Consider the following 27,709-nt stretch of genomic DNA (forward strand, 5'->3'; position numbering starts at 1 on the left):
TTCAAAGCTGCTTTCGATAGTACGAAAAGGTGCTGCCTTTATGCCGTGATGTCTGAATTTGGATCCTCGCAAAACTATTACGGCTGTGTAAACTGACGTTGAGCAAAACCAAAAGCTGCGTCAGATATTGATATCATCGGCCTCAACAACCGCGCCGTTAGTGCTGCTTTCTCAAGACAAAATATCTCCTGTCACCAAATAAACAGTCGACACGTCACTGTTGATAGTCATAACTTTGAAGTGGTAGGTAATTTCGTCTATCTTGAAACCAGCCACCACCTACAACGTCAGCGTCGAAATCCAACGCAGAATAACTCTTGCCAACAGGTGCTACTTTGGTCTAAATAGGCAATTGAGAAGTGAAGTCCTCTCTCGACGAACACAAAACCGAACTCTATAAGTCACTCATAATTCCCGTCCTGCTATATGGTGCAGAGGCATGGACGATGACAGCAACTGATGAGTCAACATTGCGAGTTTTCGAGAGAAAAGTTCTGCGAAAGATTTAAGGTCATTTGCGCGTTGGCCACAGCGCAGTACCCGCCGAGAAAGCAGACGCCTACACGTTAGGAAATTTTTACTACAGCAACTCAAAATTAGGGAGGAAAACAGTTGTCAGCCACTGCATAGCTGCAAAATAACTGTAAACTAGTATACGGAATCTACTCCATATGTCGTCAATATATCTTTTAAAATAAAATAGTATTCTAACCAAAGGCTTGTGTTCGATTAGCCAGTTTGTATAGTAAAAAGAAAAAAAAAAACAAACACATCGTTGACCACCATTCTGGCCAAGTACCGTTTGCTATTAATTTTAATAAAATAAAAACAATGCAATTCATATAAATAAAAAATTAGAGATTGATATTTTTGGTTGGCAAACAACCTGTTTTACATATTTTTTTAGGCGCAAAAAGTCTACTTCACGCATGAAAGTACATTGGCTGAGCACGCTGGTCAGAGTTATGTGTTTGAGTCGGAGCTGGCGCAATAATTTTTAGAAAGACTATTCAGTGGTTGTTTATGTGGCAATAAACAGAGTGGTCTGGCAGGTGTATAGAGTAGAATAAACAGTAACAAGAAAGCTGTAATGTGACATCCGACACGCGACAAATAAACGAAACAATTTGTGATGAAATCTAACAAATTTCACTTCAATAAAATGCACCTGAGACAGGAAGATGAAATTTAATTTTGAACTGCACAGAAATATTTAACCAAGGTGACCAGACTCAACCCCATTGCAAACACGGCATCTTAATGAGTATTGCTACAGAAATTTGGCTTGACTAACATTTGACTATAGCAGGACGGGAACTATGAGCGACTTATAGAGTTTAGCTTTTGTTCGTCGAGAGAAGACTTTACTTTTCAATTGCCTACTCAGTCCGAAGTAGCACCTGTTGGCAAGAGCAATCCTGCGTTGGATAGCTAGATAGCTCAATATCATAATAGAAAACTCCAAGTGATCGAATATACATAATTTTTTGGGTATAAACGATTTTTTTTCAAAAGTATTTTATATTAAAATTTCAATATTTCAATATGATCTTTTTCGTACATTATTGTCCTATTTGATCCACACAGAAATAGTCCGATTTCATTTCGTTTCAGCAAAGAATCGCAGATGTTAATTCGGTCCGTTAAATTTTTCACAGACAATTCATGAGTTACCCAAACGTCGAGCTTCCTTTTGTAGCCAACCTTTTTTAAATGGTTCAAAACCGTTTGATGCTGATCAGCCTTTTCCATAATTTTATCGACTTTTTCAACGATAGCTCGTCGCGAGATGCATCTTTCACATCGAAATTTCCAGAACGGAACAAAGAGAACCATTGTTGTGCTACACGAGCTGATTCAGGATCGTCTCCGGAAACTTTACAAATTTCATTGGTGGCATTCTTTCCTTTTTTATACAAAAATTTCAAAATATATGATTTTTTTATTGTTTTCACTCATTTTTGAACAGTTGTAACTTTTTTCAACTTCCTAGATTCGGTTTTTTGGTTAAATGAAGCTCAAGATCTCATCTTTCCAAGACTATGTGGTATGACACAATGCGATTAGTAGCATTGGAGATATATGACTGCAACGACATCTATTGACTAAATACGAAAAGATTTTTTCGACTACCATATTATTTTGAATCGAATAACCTGCATTACATATATCGAACTAAAAACACGTGCATTTGTCATATCCAACGTGCTATATGTAAGCATCATAAGCCCAAACTCGCCCTTCATTTACCCCAAAAAATGTTGAACAAACTCAGTACAAATAAGAGCTACAAACCCCAAGTGATTGTGCCCGCCTTGACCATTTATATGAATATAATTAAAGCCTTAACCTCACATTTCTAGACGCTAAATCATAGCGAGCGCACACTCCAAACCACATCTGCATGCCGACTGCAGCTATTTGGTGAAAAAAAATTCGTTTTCATAACAGTTCTCCGTTTGCCGTGCGCGCTCGTTTCACGCTGTTATGCTTCGCAGTGCATTTTACTGTTATTTGCTGGCTGCGGGCCATTAGATTGGCAGGGACACAGAAAAAATTGCAACTCACGCTTGCATGAGTCCAGCTGACTTTGGGCGCTGCTGTCCGTTTTTTGCCGCCTTTCCCGTCCCTTCTCTCAGCTTTTTTCCATTACACACACACACATGCATATGCGTGCATATGCAAATGCCTGCGTTTTTTGTTTACCCCTTCGTCTGTGCACTTGTTTGTTTATTTGCACAATGGTGCTGTTGTTGTTGTTGTTGCTTTTGTGCTTATTTTTATGGTCGCGCTTGTTTGCTTGTTTACTTACATCATTTCAACTCAGTCATTCGTTTCTATTTTTAAACAGCGCCGCAACATGCCACAGCTTCTATTTACATGGAATTTGCGTGTGTGCTTATGTGTCTGTGAGTCTGTCCAGGCGTGTAGCCATGTGTGTTTATGGCTCAATCTTTTTTCCGTTTCTCGCTATCTCCGCTGCAACATCTGTTGGTAAACATTTTCGTTACGGTATTTCTATTTATTTAGCTCCGCTTGAGCGCAATGCTGCTATTTGACAAAACAAAAGCAAGACACTCGAATGCCAGCAAAGTGGAAAATAAAAATGTAGCGCATGCTTGGCTCGCGGTGTGCGGCCGACTGGTAATTTCCACACAACTGCATATTTTTACAGATTTCTATCCGCCTAATTTATTTATTTGTGATGCTGTGATATTTTGTAATTGAGTTTCGCTTATCCTTTCGTGCTTTGAGCAAACATTTAACACACCACTGCGGTTCGTTCTGTATTCTAACGGTGTGTTGAGTATAAATACAAATGTACAGCCATATCTGGCGAGCCATTTCTAGCGTGCTTTCAAATTCGTGTGTACCATTTTGTAACTTCCAGCTCAATTTTGCTGTTTGCAGTACGATTTCGCCATACTGCTTCTAATTTCATTTCGCCGCGTTGACACTTTTATTTTGCACCCAACGCTGCCACCGCACACATGCGGTATTTCAATGTCACTCATACGTCGCGGCGCACCCTGCGGCTGTACGCACAAATACACTAAATATGGTGCAAGTTAAAATAATTTTTCCATCTTCCCACTCGCTTAATAATATCTTCAACTGTTTTTATTGTTTCTGCTGTTAGTTGAGATTCTTTTTTCATGTAAAACAACTTTGTTTCGAATGTGAACCATAAAATAAAAAAAAAAAATTTAGTATTAAATAATTTGAATAATACCCTTGGGCCTCAGTTTAATTTATTAGATATGTTATAAACCTGAGTACCTACTTTCACCCAAAATAACTTTCTCTTAATAGGAATCCGCTTTGGTCAGCCTTGCCAACATTGCAAATGTTTTTCCTTGAAAAACTGTAAAATCTATTAGCCAATCAATCAATAAGTCAACACTTCACAACACATCTGAGAAGTATTTATTTATATTTTCCTTTAAGTTATTCTCCTTTTCAGCTTCTGACTATGATCCACGATCGCGTTTTACCCGTAATGAAGCCGAGGGAAAATTTTTTAGTATGTCATGATAATATGTAGTTAATAAAGACAATCGGTTCGATATGTCCCCAACTCCCATATACCAAATATAATGACTTTCGTTTTTCTAGCCAGTGATGAGTTATAGTATATATAAAATTGCTTGGGCTCCGATCCTCTTGTTGACGTTTTACAACTTAAGGGGGGAGCCTGCTTTAGAAGCTTCAAAAAATCAATTTGTTTTTTTTTTGCTTAAATCTCTTTAAAAATAGTCTAAGAATATGTCCCCAAAATTATAGATGCGAATTCGAAATAGTTTCGAAGCTGGCAGATATATGAGAAAAAAAACTAAACGTCGTATGGAATTGAGGCAAAGCTTATTATCTTTGGAATTAAATTATCTTCTATTTCAACTAAAAAAAACTAAGAAAAGTCAAGTTTGAACATATTTTTAAACAACATAAAATAAAAATTTTTTGGTCAAAAACCGCTTTTTTCAATTTTTAAAAAATTTGTAAAATTTCACACTTTTTTGTGTAATTTTTTTAGTTTGACTAGAAGATATTTAAATTAAATTATGAATCTCTTTGAATTATCTGTTTCCGATAGAAATTGCGAAGTGTATCCTGCCCGCCGTCGGACAAATACACATGCGAGTTACATCGGGCAATTGCTTCCCAAAGGCAGAATATCAAAGATTTCATATCCAAAAAATTTGTGATTGATGTTTAAATATATAACTATAAGCCCTAGAAATTTCGCTTTTATCAATTAATTCTTTCTCAACCAAAAAAATCCTCAAAGAAATCGAGTTTTTGAAGCCTCTAAAGCAGACTCCCCCCTTAATGAATTTCTCTGGCTTTGATTCCTGCAAGTTTCAAGAGAAATTTTCGGTTGCATCCCTTAGTTAGTTGTTTTACTAAGTTCTTGTCCAAGGTATGTTTAATTATCTTTTATAAATGTCTTATATCAAATATAACATGATAGGAATTGGCTCGGCCTAGTCCATTCGATAACCGTTTTTTCTAGATAAATACAACCCTTTCATGTTTCGGGGAGTCTTCTTTTTCACAAACATAAGTCATATATGTAGATAACAGAGGACATCACTTATGAGTCGTCTATTGTTGTTGTAGTAGCTGAAGAAAAGATTCCTGAAGTACTTGCGAGGAAAGTACTTGAGCGGATAAAAATTCGGGTACGTTCCGGTTACTTAGACCCCACACTTGGACGAAACGGTCTTATGAATTATCTCAACCTTTTCGGTTAATGTCTTGGGTATGAAGAGTGTCAGTGTACTAAAATAAATACACAGCTTGTTTTTTGTCAGTTCGGGTCACACTTAATCAGATGGATAGAATACCTCCTTTTGGCTTGAACGTCTCATAAATATTCATAAACTAAAGGTTCTGAATTCGGTTTGTGAGTTGCAGCATCTAGTTATGCTTGAATCAGTGCAAATATTGAAAACAACCTTGAAATCCCACGTAGAATTACATTTACCAGGCATATCAGCAGCTGACCGAAATAAAAGGGAAGGCCTTCAACTGTTATATATATGCTTTGTTTCCTTAATTCAGTACTTTGGCAGTTAGTTCAAATTGAATACCTTTATGCAAAATTTTTAGTTCAAATACAAATTCTTCTTCCTTCGCACGTTGTGCTTTTCGCAATAAAGACCACACACATCAAATTTGTTGAGACAAGCAGTTAAAGAAACTTGCTGAATTGGATTAATATTCATATATTCAATAAACTAAAAGTATGCTGTTATCTACATAAAGTTTCAGTTGAGAAAGCTTTTTCTTAAATTTTAAATCCAAATAATATTTTCTTCTTGTTTAAAATTCCAATTAACTAATGGCCGAAATAAATCCGCATTAAATTTGCCAAGTAAAATATTTATTAATTATTACAAAATCACCAAAAAATTCCAGAGGCACTAAAAATTATATGCATGCCACTGCAACCTTACAACAGCAATAATGACAAAAAAAAGTCCGAAAAAAGTCCTTTGTGCAAATTAATTAAAATTGTTTGTGCTAATCCTTGCAAAGGAATGCTGTGGAAAAAAGAAAATATGTAAGCAGAGATTTAAAACCGAAAGCCGCAATAATTTCACGAGGCGAGCAAAAAGCAACAACAAGGAAAAGTAATAAAAAGCAAATACCAATACTTTGCGCTTTTTCGGCATTTAAATTGATCCCGTAATATTTTTTGCAAGTTGATGGTGCCATCAACGCACAGCCACCGAATCGCACTGAGTAATCGAACTCCATACATCATTCACAAATCATTTTCTGCGCCGCGATAAAAGTCCACAGCAATGAACACACAACCGCGAACGTGTATTGGCGCGATGAATAGACCTGACAGCGCTGGCAATCAGATAAATATGCATATTGGCAACTACATTGCGCGCATAAATATACATCAAAACCTACACACACATAAATATATAATTGTTGTTGTATTCATCAATAATTTCAGCACAAAAAATATTTCATGATTGCGCATTCATAACTTTGGCTCTGGCTGCGTCTACACAGAAGCGCGTAAGGAACATTTGTGAGCCTGTATATATATGTATATGTGTGTGTATGTGTACTCGTGTAGGCGCTTTTGCGCTCCCTGGCTGTCTATAACGCAAGCACATTCGTCAAAGTGAAATCGCTTGCCTCAAGTACTTCATATGGCAGTGAATAATTCGCATGCATTACAATACACGCACATACACACACACACACACGCACACTAAGCCACACAGAAACACGCTTTTTGATCGCACGCACACACCATCATAAATAAATTGACAATCAATCAATTATTCAAACGCAATAACGAAGGCGCGACACGTCTGCCTCCGGAAAAGCGGGCGATTGACTGGTTAAGATGGCGGTCACACGCACAGGCACCCACACAAGCACGCACTTGCCATGTGGCTGGTGGTGGCAAATCGATAAAATCGTCTGTAATGGTAGTTTTATGGAGGAAACTACTGGATGGCAGCAAGAGACGATTGATCAATACAGTGGTGTGTATGTTTGTGGGTTAATGGAAGACATCAGTCAGTTAGGACATAATATCTTAAGCCGTTACATTCAGAACGACGCTTGAGGAGTTCTTAAAATTAGCTGATCTTTGCTTGCAATCAATTAGCCTTCATATAAATGATGACCAAAATGTTTCTGCAGAGCTGCATACATATACATACATACCTAGCCCAAAAACTGCTGCTTGCTGAAATTAAAGTTCAAAGCATAAAGTTCGAATTGTACAGCGTATCCTACAACAGATTAAACCAAGCCGTAAGCCATGAAGGAATTAAGTCACGAGAAGATGTTGGATAGCAACTCAGATATCAGAATTTGGAAGTTTTCTGTTCCTTATGCCTTTTTGTATGCTGACTGACCTAAATAAAACAGAGATTTTCATATGTGCAAGTTTGCTTAGGAAGAACATGCAAAATAGTCGAAAGGTTCCAACGAAACGATGGGTCATTCCACGCCAATTGTATCATCGGGGTATTAATGTATAAATACCAGGTTGTTCGATAAGTTTTATTTTTCGATAAGAGAGGGCGTAGCCACTGTTCTTCATATGAACGTATGTATGTGAAGTTTCATTTCAATCTGTTAATTCATTCTTTGTTTACACGCCATTTAGTGTCGCAGTGTCACATTATTTTTTTTTATTATGTTCACAATGGAAAAAATTGAAAATCGTGTAGTGATAAAATTCTTATTTTTGGAAGGTGTAGCAGCAAAAGGAATTCACGAACGAATGTCAAAAGTGTATAATGATTGTTCACCTACAGTTAGAACAGTAGAAAGATGGGTTGCTGAATTTAAACGCCTTGAAGACGATTCACGTGAAGGCAACACCAGAAATCATAGCCAAAATACAGGATATGGTTTTGGAAGATCGTCGATTGACTGAGAGAGATTTAGTATACACTCTACACATCTCATTAGGCAGTGAGTGCCATATTTTAGTTAAAATTTTGGGTTTTAGAAAGCTGTGCGCACATTTGGTGCCGCATTCGCTGACAATGGGACAAAAATACATTCGAATGCGACTTTGTCAGCAGCATCTGGAGTGTTTTAAAAAGGATAAAGTGGATTTTGTGCGTCGATTCATTACTATGGATGAGACTTGGATCTATCACCATGATATTGAGTCCAAAAAAGAGACTAAAGGGAGGTGTGGACGAGTTCGTGTCCGGATTTTGGCCAAGAAGCTTATGGCAACAGTTTTTTGGGATGCGAGAGAAATTTTGTTAATGGATTACTTGATAACTGGTAAAACAATTAATTCTGAATATTATTTCAACCTTTTGGATCAGTTGAAGAAAAAAATTAATAAAAAAAATACCCGATTTGCAGAAGAATAAAATCCTCTTTCATCAGGACAATGCCCCGTCTCACAAGAATATTTTGATAATGGCTAAAATCCAGGAGTTAAAGTTCGAATTGTTGGAGCATCTGTCGTATTCACCAGATTCGACCAGCGACTTCTATTTGTTTTCAGAACTCGAAAAATGTATGCGTGGCAAGCGTTTTTCATCAAATGAAAAGGTCATAACGGCTGTTGAAGCCATCATATTTTGCAGATCTTCCGGATTCTCACTTCAGGGATGGAATCCACAGATTGGTGGGTCGTTGGGGCAAGTGTATTAATTTTCAGGAAGATTATACTGAATAACAAAGTGTATTTTGAAACATAAAATCATACTAAAAAAAGTTTTTCAAGCATATATTAAATAAATATAATATTATTTATTAATTATTTTTAACATTTGGTTTTGTATTTTCGTCTCAACTTGCATAGCATAACCCTTAAGAGCACACCAAATGACTGATTGGGCTTCAGATAGGAAACGGCTTTCAACTTGGTAGTTGCAGCCATTAAAGGAACCTCTTAAAAGTCTTTAAGCACATGTGTGTGTATGTATACGCGTGATTGTGCCATATAATGGTACTGTGCTACCAATACAAGCATACGCAAACGAGTGGTGTATGGCGAAACTTTTGTCAACGAATTGATGCCAACAACAGACTGCTTCGGCACGACAAATGAAGATTGAGCGTTTCCAAGTTTCAACTCCAACAGTCAGTTACTTCCTTTTCACTTTCTAAGGCAAAGGACATTATTGCCTTGCCTACGGGGTGGAGACTCGAGCTCCCACAACAACACAACGCCTACCCGAACTTCGGCAACTCGCATTTATTTTCACTTCAGCACAGTCTAACTTCGCTCATGATGAGGTTATTCATATGCCCTCGATGTCAGCGCTCACTTAACCTTTTACAATGTATTCACACTTTGTTTTTTTATAGATATATGTGTGTGTGCAAATAGGTGTGTTTGTATATGGGAGGGGAATGCGTGAAAAAATGAAAAATTATGCGAAATATTGAGAGTTCATTAAATGCGAAGGTGAGGATATTTGAGTAAATTAAACGCTTACAAGTTATCAAGCCACCGCACACACGCACATAACTACACGTGAAACTTAATCAACACATTCCGGCACACGCTAATTCGTATTAAAAGGCTTTCGCTGCTATTACAAAAGCCACTCGAAGGCAAATTGAACGTGGACTTTCAAGTACTCTCCAAGTGTGTATATGTATGCATGTGCGCGCCTGTTTGTGTGCGACGAGTTTGAAGAGCTGTGCGGCGACGGTGGCACATGAGGCGGTACTTCAACTCGCACACACACACACACATACACTTTTGCATAGCTACAAGCATGTGTGTCAAATGCTTGGCTTTTCATTAGAAGAAAGAAAATGAAGTGGCGGGCAACCACACACACACTCACTCACACACATACATTCGGAGCCGATAGCAGTTTTATTGCTTCGCTTTGATCGGAATGCGGAAGAAGTGCTACTCAAAGCTAATACGCGCCGCTACATGCTCGCATATGGAAAGTTATTGCATTGGCTTGTAGTTGTTGTAGTTGCTGTAGTTGCTGTCGTTGTTAATGCCAAGCGAGACTGCTGACTGCTGATTGAGTGTGGTTAGTGGGTGGATGAAGGGTTGGATTTGCTGAACGGCTCTTAAGCGTTTGAAGTGGCGCCTGAATTGACAAAGCTGACAAAGTCAAGTGGCACATTGAGGTCGATGTTATGCGAAATGAAATGCAATGCAGAGCACGACGTAGAGGGGCGACTAATCATTGAGAGAAAAATTACACAAAGCCAATTGATTAAAGTGAGCTCTTTTGATTGGAAATCGCATTCGCATGCCAAAATGAGCATGATCGGTATATGTGCAGAAATAGAAAAATGTATGAGTGTGTATGTGTCTGCTGGGAAATAATAAATAAAAGAGTGAATTCTCCAGATTCCACATGACGAAACTGAGTAGAGATGTGTATAGCTATATGTTTTTTGTATATAGTACTGAAACCTGGCCTATGATCACTCATTATTTTTATACACTTATACATTTTCCTCTCTTTAGTTAATGTTGAACCTTCTGAAATATTGTTTTCTTCTCTTTGCTTAATCAGTTGAAAGCAGGCATTACCATATGTTTGAAAATTGGCTTAAAGTAAACAAGAGTATAAAAGAAATAAACCCAACTCGACCAGAGATACCCACAGTTTTATGAAAAACCACACTGAAGAAATTAAGAAAGCTTACAGTAGAAAGCACTTTGAGAAGAATTAGTAGTTGCAAAATGAACCTCTAGCTAAAGATTTTTAGTAGGGCTTAAAGTTCAATTGGAGCGTTGAGAGCAGCGTTGTCATTTTGTTTTATAATTTAAAAATCAGTGAAGCAATATAAAATTCACAATAGAAAGGGTTGATTCATGGTGAGAAAAAAAACCGGAAAAATCACGTATGCGGGAAATGCTCAAGGGCTCACCCTGAGCAATTTTGGCTAAAAAATTATGGGTCTAAAACTGGTTTTGAGTCAGCAATTTTTAAGGTGAAAATTTTCAGGGATCATTAAACTTTTCTCATGAGATATTAAACTTAATAGCAGGAAACGCTTAAAACATTTTGGGACATCATGATATGCTACACTGAAAAAGGCATCATTATTCAGGCCACAGAACTCACAAGCCTTTGAATGGCTCAAAACAGTCAGTAGAAGTCGTGAAGTCATAAAAAACTTTCCTCATGCGAGTCGTCCATAAACCTCTATTAATGAAATTAACTTAGAAACGATTACAGAAATTGTACTTGGAAATTTCCGTGTTGGCATCAGAGTAATGGCAGATAATCGCAATACCCCACATAGATCGATACCACACATATATTGGCTCGGAGACGTAGATTTATGAATACGGCATTGAGACTGTACAACAATGCTCCAAAAATGAGCACAGAGCAGAAAAGCTAAAATTCGCCATTTTTTTGTATTAAAATATGAGAAGTTTTAGTTTTTTATAAGAAGTCTGGCTAAATTTTGACACAAAGCTTTACAATTATTTTCAAACTAGCGGAAACTATTGTCCATTGTATCAATTTTATAAAAGTAAATCCTCAACGGCTTGTGTGTATTTTCACATATATTTTTTTTAATTAGCGCCCAAATTTTGCAGTAAATAAAATAAAATTATTATTAATTAATTATTATTTTTTTTAATTTTTTTATTATTTTTTTATATATTTACTCACTCGGCCGCATTAATGTTGGCGGTTTAAAAAGAATCCCCCTTCGATATTAGGCACTTACGACAGCGTTTTTTCCAATCGTAAGAAGACTTCTCAGACTTTCCCAGCGATATTCATCTATCTTGTGGAACAAGAGCTGTTCATAATTCACTTTAATATTGGAAAGAGCAAAAAATAGTACGGACTTCGTTTCAGTTTTGTTTTTGGCCTATAATGCACGAACAAGCAACGAAATGTATTAACAAAATTAAAACACTTCTAACCTAGCGACTGCTACAGACCAAGTACAACCGGTAATTCTAACGAATTTCAGGGCATGTTGTAGATCAAAAACATAAATAGTTACAGCGAAAGCTATAATACGCTTCACAAATACAAGAGATTCCTCACAAGAACTTGATACCGATCTTTTAGTTTGTATTGCTACAAGCAGTAGTTATCCAATCTGAATAATTTCTTTGAAAAGTACACCACTGTATTAAACAATAATCTATGCAAAATTTCGAGGAGAAATCTCGTCAAATGTCATAGCCTCTTCTTGAGAAAAAAAGATGTGTGCAAAAATTCAGATCAATAGCTTAAGAATTGAAGAGCCAGTTCGCATATACGAGTACACAGACAGTTGGGCAGACGAGCGGACAGGCAGACAGTGGAGCATGCCAAATTTTACTCAGCTCTTCATGTTAATCATTTGTAAATATGTTTAGGGTTATATGTATAGGGTCTCCTTTTGGATGTTACAAACTTAATCTAAAACTTAGTAATATACCTAACATGCTCAAGATATTAAAATATTGCAAATTGGACTCACTAAACTTTCGAAATTTTGAATTTAAAAAATTCCTTTATTTTCAGCCCACTTTTCGTTGGTATCTGCGTATACAAAATTCAATTGAAGGACACCATTTTATAATTTTTGACATTCTTTCTCTATTTTATTTCACCTTATTAAAAAAAAGTCGATTTTGATGATATTTAACTGTTTTAAATTCGCTGACAAAATATTAGCATTTTAGAACATTGTTAATTTGCTAATAAACACTAAATACGGACGGATCTTCAAATACTTTGCACGTTGGCACATCACAAACAAAAAATAAAACACAACAAAAAAGCAATAATTAAGCGCTCACCAAAAGGTCAACCGAAAGTGTCAACAGAAAAAGGACAAAAGAAATATTCACCATACCACTGTTATCTGGTAGGGACTACTGAAAAGATAAACACCGAAAACATTAAATGGAAACAGTGTAATTAGGTTTTTTCCTTCTCCATTTTTGGCTTAACTCTGCTTATTTGTATTAGTAATGTCGCATTTTTGGTATTAACACCAGGCCAATGGGTCGAATACTGCTGGCGATTACGGCTTCGGCAAAGCCTTGTACTCACGCGACCCTCAGCGTTTGATTGCCATCCTTTTGGACGTGTTGCGCGACTTCTCACTCACACACACATACATATTTGAACCACACGCCATTTCGAGTCCACAGACTGCCTTGAACACATGTCTCGCCCACCAAACGGCACAAAGCACCTTGACGGCTGTCCTTTTGGCTGTTGGCTGTCGGCTTGTCTGTCTGTTTGTTGATGTACCTTGAGAATCAGTAGGAGGCCAAAGTATAGCCTGAGAGTGTACATGCACTGAAGCAAACACATACACATGCATTACATATTGATTGCGTGTTGGCGTCGCTCCCTCTTTGGTAACAGGCTAAGGTTGTATAAATACGTTTTAATGCTGAATCTATTTGTTCAGAATTTTTTAACTCCCCTCGTTCAATATACTGAATTTGTATATAAAATCTTATATGTATATATGACCCGGGATGTACCAATATAAGCGTATACATTCATATGTATATACATATTTACATGTATAGTAGATGGCACTTGCTCACCTGTCAGACACAGTGACTTTAATTGGCGCCGAATGCCAGAAAGCCGTTGTTGTGTCGTTGCCATGGCACTTGCCGAAAAAGCTGCCAATACACAAAGAAAAGTTCGGAAAAATTAAAAAACCAAAAAAGTTGGAATGTAACAAAAGGCAGCAACAATTAAACATTTTCAAGCGAGCAAAGGGCCAGCGAACTCGTTTGGCGGCACACAGCCTACAATGTAGGTCAATTATTGGACGCCAATAAAGTCCAAAAAATTGAAGGCGACAAGAGCAAAACCATGCAAAGTTAAAAACAGTGAAATTGCAATGAAAAACAACAACAACAATATGCAGGTGTAAAGAAAGAGCAAGTGTCCACTTTCAACAGTTAGATTATTGAAATTGATGACAATTTGCGATCATTTCAACACACGGCCATTAAGGGAATAAATGAAATGTGAAATAAAAATTTCAATTCACAAAATATTTTTAAAATACTTTTAGTAAAATGACACTAAGTTCCTTAACTAATTTCGAATTTTTATTGCATAACGGAATAATCACATTAGCGTCCTAATTTCTTACTTAATTGAAAACAAAGTGGTGCAGCGCCTACAAGTAGGCAATATTTTTTTTTCGGCTGCATTACTTACTTCGCTTAACTAGAGCAACGGTTAAAAATGTAGCACAAAAATCACTCAGAACGCTTTTGCCTTGCTTAACTGAAAAATCTTAACCCAAAAAATATTTTGCCACTCGAGGGCAAGTAACAGTTTTATAGATTAAAAGGTTAACTGTTTGTTTATGTTTTGCTTACGTTCAAGTATCCTGTTCGCAAAGTTCAAAAAGTTCATAACAATAACTGTAAATATGTTTGTATGTGTGTGTGTGTGTGGAGACTCAAGAATGCCTTCTATTGACCCGAATTCTGCTTGCGCTCTGAAAAGTAAACCCCAAGAATTGTGCGCATACCTTTTGCGGTGGCTTGCGGTTTTGCTCCTTTAAATATATATTCATCTCAATTTTTTGCACTTTTTAATCTTTTCGTTCTTTTGGTATTTTCGACTTGCGACTCGCTAATAACAGCTTCCACTGATGATGATAAATTGCGCAGAGTTCTGTCAAATTTTAATATGTTCTTGCAAATGATTAATCATCTGCAGAAACGAATGTGTTTATGAAGTGTGAAAAAAATTTCAAAAGATCGGAGTTTACTAATGATGTGATTATTTCGCGATTGCTGAAAATTTTAAAAGAAGACTATGGTTTTAGAGCCTTTCCTTAATTTCTAAGAATAAATATTGAACTAAATAAAATATGCACTTCGAAAATTTAACGTTAGTCTCTCAGCAGTTTTAATTTATTTAACCACAATTTAAAAAAAATATATACATGTATAAAATTTATTAACATTTCAAACAAATGTGACTCTTGAGGGAATAAGTAGTCATAAAAATTAAATAAAGAGCTGAAGTTAGATCGGAGTAGACATTATTTCTCATAGAGTTGCGATCTTGCAGAAGAACTGCAATTGTAAAAAAAGAGATCTGAGATAGCCCTGCAGTAAGTATTCGAGGAATTCTTAAGCGGATATGGTAGTCTAAAGGCACGAATTTGGAGGTTTTGGATAGAAAAAAGCATTTAATATTTTCACTATCCATTTTCGTTCTTTACTTATATTTAAAGGATACACAAAAAAAATTACGAAAATAAACCTTTTTTCTTTAAGTTAAGCGTATGCCTTGAAGTAGAAAAATTGGAAAAGGGCATGTTCTCGTCGCTATGATTTCTACTCTAGTGGTCATCTGAAAAATAAAACAATGATGGATTACTGATTAGTACAGATGAGGATATCACAAGAAGCTGCAAAACTGAAAAAAAAATTTATAAAATAAAAAGAAATAAGGCAGATTTTTTCACACATTTTGTCTTTAAATTTTTCGAATTTTTAAAAATATTACAAATTTCAAATTTTCATTTTTTGTTGCTTAATGTGATGGAGAGATATGTAAAGGATATTCATGATATATTTGAAGTAAGTCGGCTGATTAGAACTTGAGATAACACAAGGACTGATTCAAAAAAGTTGTTCTAAGTTTCGTCCATAACTCAAAGCGGTTCACAAATGGTTTTGAATATTACTAAAAAATTAGGAGATATAGAGAATATGTACAAAATAAGTATAAAAAATTCAAAGCGTTCATAATATTCGAGAGTCAACTGTATCTGATTTAAAACTGAATTTGATTTGAGAAAAATGCGTTTAAAAATAATGCAATAAAGCTAATTGAACTGAGCGGCTTCATTTTGCAATGTTGTAACTAAAACATATTTGAAATATTCGTTTAAAATTTTAATAAATTTACTTTAAAAGTATTTATAGACTATCGAAAAATGAGAAAAACTTCCGTTTTTAAAATTTACAGACTTGAACACCCACTTAATTAAAACTTATTCTCGCACAGAAAATACAAATTTTGGTTTATTCTTCAAAAGGCCTCAAAATAATTAAAAAATAAAATATGAAAAATGTTATGAATATTTCCCCAAATTATTTCTAGCTTAGACACTGGTTATTTTGGCTTGATTATACTACACTGTTCAGATTTACGCCCAGTTTTGAAATATTAAACAAATTTGCGACAACTACAGACCTTATTTTCCTTCACTTCTACCTGCATATACAACTTATATTCTTTAAAATACTTAAAAATTGTGTTCTGCTGCTTAGCCAAATGTGATGTAGCTTCCAATACAGATCCAGAAACTGGTACTACAGTCATCGAGCTTTTGTAAAATAATTTTGACTTAGACGGAACTTATTTTCACAAATGATAAAAAATTCTTCCTTCAAATATTTATGTAAATATATGTGTTGGCAGTACTACAAAAACATAAGAGTATTTACCTTAAAAACGTATTTAGTATACCCCGATACAATACAAATCCTGTGGGAGCGTCTGTCAACCGCCGGGCATGTGTGTGACATAAAGCCTTATTTAAAGCCTAACAAATTTATATTTCACTTTTATTTTTACGTTCAACTGATAATGGCAAATAAGCCTTCGTGGCTTTTAAGGACTTAAAGCTCATATATATTCGTGTGTACACAAAAACTGAAAAGTCAAAATTTAGCCGCCAGCAACTGAGTGTGAGTGTATATGATATATCTGAAAAAATCTAAGCATGCTTACAGACACTCACAAAACCGTGAACTTTTATATTTCTGTATAAGTTTGTATTGTGCCTTTAAAATCAGCTTGTATTGAGCTGTTTTGTTCAAGTATTTGCACTATATTTTTATTTTTTCGTAAGCCACTTAAAGTCGAACATAAATTTCCTGCATCCGCCGTGAACACTTTGATTTTTCGCGCATGTAGATATGTATACGCGCGGGTGTTTCCGTCGTTCTTTCGTTCCATTGCGTAACTTTTTATGCTATTTGCACAAAAATATTTGAGTAAAGGCGGCGAAAAAGGCAAGACAAGCAGTTATTGAAACCGCAGGAGGCTTAAAATAGCGGCGAGGCAAATCTTAGTCGAATATTTTTCGAAGCTGGCATATCGCTTATTTACGTAATTTTGTTTAGCAATTTTTACGCTTGTTGTTAATTTAAATCTACGAATAACAATATTGACAACATTCAAATCGATCTAAGTTAATTTGAAAATAAAAAAAAATCTTAGAGACTTAAAGCAAATTTAAAAAAGCAAACCAAATTTTAACTAAAAATCAAATCATTATATATTTCAATAAAAAAAGATATATAATTAATGTAAAATTGAAATATAATAACAAATTTTTCATACTATTTATCCTTATTTTCACATAGCATTAATCTTATTTCACACAAATACAAACCACTTTAATATTTTCCCAACACAACACTGAAAAATCCACCAAAACTCACGAAACACAAAAAAACCTTGCGTACTTTAAGGCGTGCTCGTCCCTAAGCGCACGCATACAAACATGCACACACTTCAGCCCTCACATACTTGTGTGTCGCGCTCGCACGCAAGCATACATATTTCAATATTGGCATAACGGGACTATGCGACTATGCTTTATGGTCGCTACACATGACTTAAAAGCCACGAGAGGGAAAAAAGTGACGAAAAAATGTGAAATCGGCAAGAAAATTTTATCAGAGCCAGCGCACTGCTACCGAAATTGGCAAGCGGGCATTCGCAGAGGCAAGCACAAAAAGGAGATAATAAAAAGCAAAAGCAAACTCCGCACACAGTTGGCCATTTGCAGCCAAAATAAGCATAAAATACATTTCAATTTCTATTTAATACGGGTTTACGCTTAGTGATTTAGAAGGGAGCGGGGGCAAACAAGGGTCAAATATGAAGTGAAATAAAAATGTGCGGAAAATAAATTTAAGGTAAGCTGCACACACACACATGTACAAGAGCGGAAAGATATGTTCTACAAATTTGTGAGCCACGACCAAGATGTAAATCGACAAAATACAAATCCTTGTTATCCTCGATGCTAACGCCGGCAACGATCATAGTTGGCTTTCGGTCGCTCATGAGTGCAGTTTCTGTTGGCGATTTATTGCTTCGACTATTTTTGTTTGCTTTTCTTTCTTCGGTTACCAAACATACTTGAAATATTTGACTATTCAAATATAAATAAATAAATCGTAGAAAAAGTCGAAGTCAAGAAGGGAGTCAAATATATTAGCTCATGAGGAAAGCGCAAATATCAAAAAAAAAATTGTTTAATTTTAAAGTGGTTTCCTCAAGTGGTGAAGTTTATTGAAATCCACAAGGAAACATGTTGTTTCTAGGGGGAATATTTGTAAAGCAAACTTTCTCCGTTATCTTATTAACTTCCATAAACGTCGCTCCTGCGGGGCGTCAGGGGCTTTTTGGTAATTTAACCTCTAAAATGAAAGTTAGTGATCATGACACTTCGAAAGCCAAAGTCTCTAAAATTCGATTGTAAGTGTTCTTAGCTGAAAAGACTCCTCTTTCGGGAAATTTTAATTCATTTTATTTTTGAGAACCGATTTATCGATTGAAAAACTAATTTTTTTGACTTACTGGTGTATATTTTTGTGGTGTAGCACCTAAAATAGTCTTTTGGACTCAGAAAATGTTTTGTAACGTAATCTAACGGTACACTTTTCAACATGAACGATTATTACTCGTCGTAATTTGTGCTAACATTGGTTTAGACTTTATTTTTGGTGTGCGGGAAAGGTAAATAATCGCCTTCTTTTTATCTGCATGGTTTTAACTCTGCTAATGCTAAGTATAGTACCATATAATCAAAAACAAAAGAACCAAACCGCCAAGCTCATGGTGACCGTGTGACCGAGCTCATGGTGATACTTACCACGTTAGTTAAGGAAAACGATAATCATCACTTTTTTTTATTTTTGACCGACTTTGAGTTGGTTTTTCTATTCGCTAGATTGTTGGATAGTTTTGACGTGATATTCATAAATCTACTCTTATTATACGTACAAGCAATGAAGCGTTTCAAGAGTGATTGTCACGCATCTCTTTTCCGAATTGTACTCCACATCGCTTTCGCTAAAGAGTCAAGTATTCAGCCTTAACTCAAACAAACACCGCAACATTAACCAAAACATGTTGAGTCGATCCATAAAATATACGTAAGAGTTGAGGTTCTTACTGTTTCTTTAACTGTTCCAATGAATGGATCAGCGAATCGAATGAGCCAGATTTCGATGACTTCATGACCTTCATTGAATGCTTTGTTCAACTCAAAAACTCTCTAAAATACTTCTGTAACATTGTCTGTAATTTTGTAGCCGAGATTCCCATGGGAACGAGGAAACAATCTCTTTGTTAAACTTATTTTTTTAGTAAGAGTTGAAGTTTCTTATTCATAACTAGGTTTGTTGAATCATAACCCAGACTAGACATATCTTAGAAACAATTTGAACCGGTGCCGGCGGTTGAATAATTTGTATTTCATATGTATTTAATGTCTACATTAATTGAATTTAAGGTTTATTATAAATGGTAATTATAAAGAATATAAGTTTATATTTGGAGACGATGGCGGCATACGGAGAGTGGTGGATGTAAGTCGCAACCCGGACCGTTGAGTGATCAGAGTGTGCCGAGATGGGTCTCAAATCCTAGCGCGCAAGATCGCTTGACATGGCACCGTGTAGAATTGAAAATATGAAGCGCGCTTGATCGCTGTTGGATGGAAAAGGGTTGCGATATCATGCCGATCGATATACAGCAATGATGTTTTCCAATTTGTTCTCAAGTGTGGTGTATTCTTGATCCTGGTGTATGGCGGTACATATTACTCAGAGTGTGCCGTTTTTATGCCCGAAAGGCTGTATTTTGAGGGAAACTTAATTCATTTACACAGTGATATTTATGGCATCAATGTCGCTAAACTTTGCAAACGGAAGAAGCTTCGCTTCAGTAAGCCCCTCACATCCTAGAGCAACTTGAAAGGAGTTTGGATGGAAATAAAATTTCGCTTATAGAGTCAACATCCTTCCTCAATCCACTAAAGATTTAATTTTCAAGTCTAATTTTATTGCTTACTAAGGAATTCATTGATCATTTAAGATACGATTCTTAATATTACTTATATGCAAAAGTTCCACTAAATTAGTAGCCAAATACACCATAAGCAAATGTAGGAAATAATTATCAACAGTATGTAATATGACTGAAGTCATTTATACGAATTAAATTGTTTGCATGTGGCAAGTGAAATAAATAAGCAAGCAATGGCGAATCAGCAATAAAATACATATCTCTAAACACATAAATACCTAAACATAAATATGCAACAAGCATCGGCAAGTGCGAATGTTATGTAATCACACATAAATTACATGGATTTGTAAATTTATGTTACAAAACTGTAATCAAAAAGTAATTAAGGAAAGTGCATCAAGTGTGGAACTGTTGTAGAATGGAGTGCCTTAAAGACAGTGTTACATACTGTGGGTTAAGTGTGTATATTAATATGCAAAGTGCTGCTTTCGTTAACATTATGCTGCTCAGCAACTACTCAGCTAGATATACTAAGGCGAATATAATATGAAGAGCAATGCAAATAAAAGTAATTAATACATTGAGGCTTGCGCACAAACGGATGTGTATCCGAGCAATAAGTAAAGCAATTTATTTGCCATTGAAAATAGAGACGCGTTGTTGTAATAATATCTAGATTTCAGTAATCAAACATCGCACAAATATCAGCAAGTATAATTACATCTGTATGTGTGCAATTATTTGCTCGAAATTTGTATTTTAATGATCCTTCGATTATTTACGCTCAAAGTGTGGAAAAGTGCAACAATAACAACAGCAACCATAGCAAGTTGCTTGAATTCGCTTTGCTTATGGGTATTATGGAAGCATGTGTGTATTTGTGCAACAAATGTATAATGTGAGAGTGTGTACGTATATTGGTGGGTGTGATGTGTGTATGAGTGTGTTTGGTTGTACCCAGCGAACACTGAAATAAAATATATAATTTATGTTATCTTTATCGCATTGCTATTTTTGGAGGATCGCTCTCCAGGTTTAAGGGAGATTCTAAACTAGAAATGAAAAAAGAACTTTTTATATTTTCAAAGCTTAATTCTTTATGAATATGTCTATAAGAGAATTTTTCCATATTAAAATTGTTCTCAGAGAGATATGTAAGTATTTGGCTGATCTGGCATTCAAACTTCGGTTCGACCGAAACTAAAATTATAAACGCGATTTTTCGACACTGTCTTTTTCAAAAGGATACCCACGATTTCTAGGGGCCTACCACACTGATTTATCTGAAAGCTTTAGATAGTTTTTTCTTTCGACTTGTCTATGTTTGGAACTATTCATAGCCATAATGTTCAATTACCTTTTTTTTAATTTCAAACAGTCAAAAAGAGTAGTACACAATTTTTATTTTCAGTTTCACAATGCTAGAAGGTTTGACATCGTATGTAAATATGGTTACGTGCCAATTTCTTTGAGATCCCCACTTTATGAACTGCTATTTTTTTTTAATTTTAACTTTTTTTATTTTTTTGATTTTCTTGTGTTTTGTGTTAAACATTGACAAATGAAATATTTTCCAGTCATCATAGCACTTGGAAATATCCTCCGTCGTGATGGCCATCACGCCTTCTTCGATCCAGCTTCTTTTCCTCAATTGAGTCGAAACGGTGTCCTCGGAGTGGTCATCTTAATTTGCTGAATAGCCAGAAGTTAAGCGAATGCGGTGGTTGCGGAACGATATTAGTTGAAAATGTGGCGAAATGATCACGACTAGCCAATGCAGTATGAGATGGTGCATTATCGCACATCTTTGTTCAATAAAATTAGACAAAGTAAAAATCGAATTAATTTTTAGAACCTCACAAAACGACGCGTATCTCAAATGCTAATGAATATTTTGACATGAAATATACCAAAGATGTCACTAACAGTACTACCAACATTCGGAATAAAAATTTACCAATTCGAAAAACAGGCGAAGTAAAAATTAAAAATTCACCTTTCAATTTGATCACAGCAGTAGAGGTCTTATGACAGCATTTTAGTAGAGAACCAAGGCTCTTCCGAACCATATGTTGAATGACTCCGCATTGAATTAGTCTGTTTGAAGTTTGGCACGCATTTATCAATCAAATGTATTCATGGAATATTATTATCAAGCCTTAAAGCTTTTATTTAGTTATAGTTGTAGAGTCAAGCATTTGATAATATCGCCGTGAGCAAAATATCTGTTATAAGCTGCATTATAAATTTATAAATTCACTCATTTTCCAATAACACATTTTCAAATCATTTCGTGAGTTTGTTAACTGGGTATTTGCTTACAGACCCACAATATATTTATTTGCGAATATTTACACATACTGTATATTGCATTAATTTTTAGCGTGCTCGAAATCGTAAAATCATTAATTTTAATGAGTCACCACGACAGACATTGACAGCGAGTGAATGTACGCTAAAGACTGTGAGCAGTGCAGATGGCCGACGGCATTAATGCCAGATTTAATGTTGTTCGTTTTCATGTCGAACAAGCGCGTCTTTTCATAGCCTTTAGACAAATATCTGCATGTCGCGCGTGATTATATTTTTTCACTTCATCTCTCGGTGCCGGAAGCGGCTGTGCGCTAACGAAAACCTCGCGGCCACAGCAGCTGTCATTGGTCGCCAAGCCATTAGTCAATGAAACTAGAGGCAAAACAGAAACAAAAACAGAAAAACAAAATGCATATAAAAAGTACATTACCAAAGCAAAGCAGCGGCGGGGGAGTGCAAGTCAAGGGGCATTCGATGGCAACCTACGCCTAGTGGCAACTCATTACGCCAACAGCCACAAAGCGCTGAGCATGAGAAGGAACCAAGTAAACAAGTGAAGAGGAAGAAAAGCGAAAATAGTTGTATAATATAACTGCTTGTTTGCAAAACGACTATGAATGTATATGTTTTTGTATGTGTGTGTGTGTGTACATGTAACTATTTGAAGCGCCGCTAAGCCATTTGCTTTAAATAGCGCAGCAAACAGCAATAAACAAAGTCTCCCTTTGCAGCACAGCTTCACACAAATATCTAGCGATATTATATTTCTCGTTGTTGCCTTTCTTGAATATATGCTGAAGAGCTTAGCAAGACATGAAAAGCGTTAATATTGATGTTGCCACTGCAGCAGCTCACAATGACAGACAATTACAACTACAACCATTCATCGAGTTGTAATTATAGTTCGTAAGCATTCTTCGCCACACACAAATAAACAGACATAATAGCGGTTAAACAATAAGAACAACAACACTAGCCATACTGAGCAGCTCATATAAAAATTACAACATTTTTCCATGCTAAAAAACTCGAAAAAAGTGGAAAAGGAAGGAAGAGTAAACACTCATAACGATGATAGTAGTGGATAACAATTAACTTTACTGGCGCAGCTGTGCCGCACGCTCCACTGGCAAGTTGATTAAAAAACACTCATCCGCAATGGTGCACCCCACAAAGCGAGCGAGCACTTGTTGGAGGAAATGAATTGTGCTGGCAGCAAAAAATGCTGAGTGAATGCACATACAAAGGGAATTTGTTTACCTTAAATGGTTTATAGTTTTTTAAACTGCAATTAGTGGTGATTTCAGTTAATGAAAAAATACATACAACTGTATGTGTATCGGTAGTTTTCACATTTGTATTTGAACCTCTTTGTTTGCGAGAATGCAAATTGTATGTGACGGGTCTTTGATTGCCAAAATTTTTACGTGTTTACATTGTGTTAACAATTCATCGAATGTTGAGCTTAAAAAGTAACTAAGGAGCACACAAATTTGTCCATATATTTTTTGAAAAAAATATAGAGTATACCAATTGTTTTAAAATTTTAATTTAGGAACACACAATTCATTTTCTATTGAAAAAAAATTAATGCTTTAACAAGTTACACGCAATCAACGCCGGGGCCAAAAGAAAGGCGTTACATTGATGCAGTGATTCGCGCCTTCTCCGAGGATGAAACCTAAAAACATTCTCTCCATTGTTCTTTATTGTTCGTAATGACCAGCTGTCGAAAAAAATCAAAAAATTGGCAAAATGAAGGCGTAAAAAACTATAATCTTACCCAAAATTTTGATAGTTTTTAGCCTACCATCCATGATCAGATCAAAAAACTGGTGCGTCATTGAATGAAGAAAATTTCGAACATAAAGAAAACATATAAAAAATAATGCCTCCAGCCAATTTGACAAAAATAGTTACGAAAAAAGCTCATTTGAAGATCATCAGATGGAGCTGATTGAACTTACCGGTTACATTTTAGAAAGCTATAACTCAAAAACTATTTGAGATATTCACAAAATGTTTTCAAAAAAACTTAAAAAATTATTTTTTCAAAACTTTAAATAATATTTTTTTCAAAATTTTCCAAACAAATAAATTTTTCAAAACTATTTAAAGAATTAATTTTTCAAAAATTTTTCAAAGAATTAAATAATTAATTTTTTTTTTGAAATTTTCAAAAAATTAAAAAGAAAATTTCAACATTTTTCAAAAAAATTAAGAAACCATTTATTCTAAAATTTTGAATTATTAGTTTTTCAAAATTTCACGCTCAGGTTTCCCCTTAAAGTGAAATTCTTAAACATTCTTTTTCAAATCACATATTCACATATTCCTTGTTTACATTATTTCATTATTTTCGCATTACTTGTACCAAACGTAGACTGACTCAGTCAAACTCAATTGCAGAATTTAATTTATTTTATTATTTTAACAAATTCTCTTTGCGCAGTCAGAAATAGCACTTTGAGTCTTTAAATTAACGCCTGATTTGCTAAAAGGCACATAAAACAGGTAAAAATCCTCAAATAGCAGATGGGAAATCTCTGATAAATATTAAAAGAATTTACTGATAAATGTTAAAAGTCTAATGTTAAATTAAAAATGTTGCCTACAGTTAGGAGCAAACTGAGGAAGCTAGTGAGCTATGTTCAATGACCAAATTTTCAACGCTTCTTAAACCGCATAAAATGCATTTTGTCTATCACAATATGATCAATTTGATTATGGGATTCTTCTCCCAAAATCTGGTGCTACAAACAACCACCTTTGCAATGAGATAATAGACAAAACATTAAATTACATATATGCGAGCACATACTTCAAATTCATATATAAACGCAAATCATCAGCTCATGAAGTCATATGCTTAAGTTCGCCAAACAATTTGCGGAAGCCCATATTTAGGATCCTTATAAATGCCACTGAAAGGCAAAAGCCCCACAATTGCACGCGAAGAGTGAAGCATTTGTTATGAGCGCAGTAATTGCGGTAATTTGCGTCAACAGACTGACAATTACGGCGCACTTTTTCGTTAAACTCATTTCACATGACGACGTTAATGCGCTGCTGCAGGTGGAGTTGTAATTTAACAGTTATCAACAACAACAGTGAACGTTTGCTTTTGTGTGTGTTGAGTGCTTGTTGGCTACGTTCATTTCATGTAATTATTTTTTAAATACTTTGTTAACTCGGCGCAATTATTTATTGACAACTGTACATATGGACTCTGGCTGGTACTTTTGCGCTTAATTATGAATGTGCGTGTCGATGAAGTATGCTCTCAATAGCATTTAAATGAGCACCAGAGTGGAGCATTTATTGAAGAACTATATATATTAAGAGTGCGTTTGAGACACAAAGACATTGAATATAAAAAGTGTATGAAAAGAACACTTCTGAAAGTTTTCGTTTCAGCTTCCTAATGATCATTCGAAGCGAGGAACAGAAACAAATTTTTTTCAGGAAAATGACAGTATTTGAAATTATATTATGGAAATATTGAGTAGTCAAAAAAGACTTTTCGTATTTCTAATGAAACCTCAACTTATTTCTTTTTTATTTATAATTAACTTAAATGAACCAGGTATGTACTATTTTGTTCGACCACTTTTTGCCATTTTTCCGCTAGAGCCATTATGCCATCGGTGTAAAACTTTTCTTGTTTCTCGGCGAAAACCTGCGACAACTAATCTTCACAGGCTTCTCTTAAAGTCAACTTTACACCATTAAAGGAGTTCTGCATCGATCGAAACAAATGGTAGTCCAATGGTGTAAGGTCAGAGCTATATGGTGAATGCATCAAAACTTCCCAGCCAAGCTCTGCCAGTTTTTTCCGAGTCATCAAAGATGTGTGGTCTAGCGTTGTCCTGATGGAAGACGAAGGCTTTCCTGTTGATCACTTCCGGCCGATTTTTTCGATTACTCGCTTCAATCTCATCAGTTTTTGACAGTAAAATGTACAATCAATCGTTCGACCTGGCTGGAGCAGCTCTTAGTGGATAATTCCTTTCCAATCCCACCAAACACTCAGCATAACCTTTCAAAGCGTCAATCCTGGCTTTGCGACCATTTGTTGAGCTTCACCACGTTTGGGCCATGATCTTTTTCTCACATTATTGTCGTATTTGATCTACTTTTCATCTCCTGTTACTTTTCGCATTAGAAATGCGAATTCCGCTTTAGCAAAGAATCGCAGATGTTAATTCGGTCCATTAAATTTTTCACAGACAATTCATGTGTGTTTTGTAGCACGGACATTCTGAAGACATTTCCCTTATTTTTACTACTACTTTAAACTAAAAGACAATTGAAACCTAAGCTTAAATCAAATCCAGATATTAAAAACGCGAAGATCTAACCCTTAATTTCTCTCTCTCTTCTTTACTCAGAAGAAAATTTCAACTTTTGAAGAAAAACAAAAGAATTGCTTCACCATATCTGCTCTCTCAAAAAGCTTTGTGAAAAGCTTCTAATATATTTATATTATTATAAGCAATTATGTATATTAAAACAAAGCTTTATAAAAATTTTCGACGAAAAATAACAACGTGCACCACAAAGAGCTCTACTACAAAATGTCAAACCGGACACCCGGGCGTATGAGTAACATGGCGGATGAGCAAAGCATGCCGTTTACACACTGAACTTTACACGTCATCCAACCAATGATTGCAGCAACTCTTTTACGCATAACAGCTGATAGACCAAAAAATATTATTATTTTATTATTGCGCAGACGGACCCTATTTATATACATATACATATATATCATATGCACAGTTGTGTGTAAAAGCTCTCAATCGACCAGCCAACACATTCACATCGAAAATGTAATTACTGCCTGTGTTCATATGCAATTAACAACCAAAGTACCAGGACGTGGTCCTTCATGCATTGCAGACCATACCACGCCAATAACGGTTCAATTAATTTTCGTTCAACACACACATATATATATATATGCTTGTTTTTGCAGTGCTTTCCACGAGACAATTAAATAAAAATTGCATATTAAATTCCTTTAAAGAACCTTTTTCGCTCACAATGGAAATATCTGCAAGCGTTTACAACAACAATGTTGTGGATGAAGCGTGTGTTTATGGAATTCGCGTTGCGTGGAATTTTCATACTTAAAAAACGATCGGCAGCGAATGTGTAATGTTGCGGTTAAGCATTGATGCCCAAACCAAGGAGAATATTTTTATGAAATTTCTGCAAAATGACTTAAAGCAGCGCTGGGAAACGAGCAGCCTGCGCATATTATGCCTTTTATGCTTTTAATGTTTTTTCGGTTTTCACGCGTGCCTGAGCTGCTGTTTCCGCTATTGAATTCTTGCTTCGTCTTCTTCTTCTTTTGCCAACAACATGCCAACTTGCAAGAGTGT

At 35.5% G+C, this 27,709-nt stretch overlaps 1 protein-coding gene across 5 annotated transcripts in view; it reads left to right on the forward strand.

Moving 5' to 3' along the window:
* LOC120777681 (myb-like protein Q) overlaps positions 1 to 27,709 on the forward strand; it is a 128,110-nt gene that overhangs the window by 60,605 nt on the left and 39,796 nt on the right. The gene's annotated exons all lie outside the window — the stretch shown is intronic.

The sequence above is a fragment of the Bactrocera tryoni genome, chromosome 5 (assembly GCF_016617805.1).
Source record: "Bactrocera tryoni isolate S06 chromosome 5, CSIRO_BtryS06_freeze2, whole genome shotgun sequence".
NCBI lineage: Eukaryota > Metazoa > Arthropoda > Insecta > Diptera > Tephritidae > Bactrocera > Bactrocera tryoni.